The 2,562-nt window shown below is 48.2% G+C and overlaps 1 non-coding gene across 1 annotated transcript; it reads right to left on the bottom strand.

Moving 5' to 3' along the window:
* Window positions 1-260: 260 nt before the first annotated feature.
* Window positions 261-362, bottom strand: LOC112617509. The gene has a single exon (XR_003117918.1). It is a non-coding gene; the product is annotated as a small nucleolar RNA U13 (small nucleolar RNA).
* Between the last annotated feature and the right edge of the window lie 2,200 nt (window positions 363-2,562).

Raw genomic sequence — 2,562 nt, 5'->3', positions numbered from 1 at the left:
CCCAGGGATGATGAAACACACAACACAGCCTGGCTCTGGGTTCCGACTGTTCCGATCCACATATGTGTATTGTTACAGGTACAAGGGTGTGGTTTCTAGCATCTGTTTTGTTTCAAAACAGGATCATTCCCTCCACACTATTCTTTTCTATTTATAAACACAAGTTATAGGAGAAAAGGGACCTGCCCCGTCCTATATAGTTGACAGTGTGGACACACAAAGTGAACATTTGAGAATAAAAAGTTCCTTCTATTTGTTATTGTGACATGGGTAACGTGCTGTTGTAAAAAATATTTGGAGGCGGCACATCTCACATGTGTCCGTGAAAATTCAATCATCATGCTGGTGAACTACAGAAGGATCTGCCATTGCATTCATTAGAAAAGCCATGCTTCTGTATCTCTGCTGTTACTGAGTCACCAGATTTTGTAGGTGTGCTACTTCAACAATTTCTTAAGATTGAATAAAAAACACATGGTGGAAATTCAATTTAAGAAATTCAGGCCGGGCATGGTGGCTCATGCCTCTAATCCCAGCACTTTGGGAGGCCGAGGCGGGCGGATCATGAGGTCAGGAGATCGAGACCATCCTGGCTAACACGGTGAAACCCCATCTCTACTAAAAAAACAAAAAATTAGCTGGGTGTAGTGGCGGGTGCCTGTAGTCCCAGTTACTCAGGATGCTGAGGCAGAAGAATGGCGTGAACCCGGGAGGCGGAGTTGCAGTGGGCTGAGATCGCGCCACTGTGCTCCAGCCTGGGCGACAGAGCGAGACTCTGCCTCAAAAAAAAAAAAAAACAAAAAGAAAAACAAAAAAAAACCCAATTCAGTGTCCCTCACTAAGAAACACTGTGAAACTATAGAAATGGTTCTCTTATGACCCATGTATATTACCTTTTGTCTGCAAGCTTCTAAGTCTATGTACTTAGTTGTGTCTCAGTCTCTGTGAGTTCATCGAGTAATTTCACATGGATGCAGAGAGTGGGATGATAGATAATGGAGACTCTGAAGGGTGAGGGGGTGGGAGGGAAGGGATGATGGGAAATTGGTTAATAAATTCAATGTTTATTACTCCGGTGATGGATACCCTAAATGCCCCGACTTGACCACTGCACATATCTATGAGTGTATCCAAATTCCACATGTATTCCATAAATTTGTACAAATAAAAAATAAATCACATTTTATTGATAAATAAAATACTGTTTATAAATTTTATCATTTGTAATAAATAAAATATTTTATAACAACGCATTTTATGTAAAATAAATTATTCTCTATAAATTATCATTTGTTTATTTGTATAAATAAATGGCACTCACACAATGTCCATCTTGGGAGGATGATGGACCCTGACTCCAGGAATATTTCCTCTGAGTCCTGCATTCCCCTCTTGGACCCAAAGCGAGTGGATCCCAGTCTGGAGGAGGAAGAGCTGGTGGACAACCCTGGAGTTCTGTGACCAGCAGAACCCTCGACAGGGTACCAGGAGGCCGTAGAGTTGAGGTTTCCTCTCTTTGTGCCCAGAGAGAAGCAGGGTTGCTAGTGTCAGAGCCTGGCCTGGACTTGTGCCTAGGGTCTGCCTTGCTTTCGGTGGCCCTGAGCCCCCAAGTTAGAATTACAGGCTTCTCCTTGGGTGACTCTCCAGGGATGTGACTCAAAGGAGGGACAACAGTGCCTCCAAAGAGACAATTGGTCCTGGTCCCTGGGTCACCATGGGGTCCTCCGTCTAGAGGAGCCCCACCTGTTCAGGCGGAAGCTTCCCCCATAGGGTGTGTGGTGCTCAGACCTCTCTCCTTCCGGCTGTGCTGCTGACTGACACAAAGTTGGAATTCATATCTGGGGTCGCCAGTCTGCTCCCAGAGCCCATGGGTGCCGCTGAAACTGCCAACCTCAAGGAACTGGGCTTGTGCTGCCCAACGTGGAGCAGGGCTGCTCAATGTGGGGCCGAACACTGTTCCCAGTGCTGGAGGCGTAGGAGGCAGCTGCAGAGCCAGAGGCAGTGGGGGAACCAGGGGGATGAAGGAGGGACAACAAAGAACATCTGGGCGCTTGCTAGTGGGGGTGACCAAGATGGAATTTGTAGATGATGAACCTCCAAAGCTGAGTGTGTTTCAGGCTGCCCTGGCAGGTGGACCCTGGAGCACAGGTTAGGGCTGGAGCTGGAGCTGGGCTACCAAATGTCCAAACAGCAGTCAGAGGTGGGGGGTGCATGCTGCTGTCCATCAAGGACTCCCAGGATGGGCTGAGTGGTGGCTGAAGGGTTCCTGGGAAGTTTAATAGTTGGGGCGCAGCTGCAAGACCTCAGTGCAGAAGGCTCGTGGTGTCCCTGGTGGAGGCCTTGCTGCCACTGGGGTACGTCTGAAGGGCCTGCGCAGATGGGGAGAAGCTCACACTGGGGCCAACGCAAGGCCTTGCAAGGAAAGGCTGGGAAAGGGGAGTGGTGTCCATGCGGGTGACCTCAAAGTCAGGGGCTGGCAGTCAATGTATATTGTTCAGTGAGATAAGTCAGTCTGAAAAAGCTGCCTTCTCCACGACTCTTAGTGCATAATACTCTGAGAAA

Source organism: Theropithecus gelada, unplaced genomic scaffold (genome assembly GCF_003255815.1).
Source record: "Theropithecus gelada isolate Dixy unplaced genomic scaffold, Tgel_1.0 HiC_scaffold_2154, whole genome shotgun sequence".
Lineage (NCBI taxonomy): Eukaryota > Metazoa > Chordata > Mammalia > Primates > Cercopithecidae > Theropithecus > Theropithecus gelada.
The sequence above is the reverse complement of the archived record's forward strand: the minus strand, read 5'-3'. Positions and strand labels throughout refer to the sequence as shown.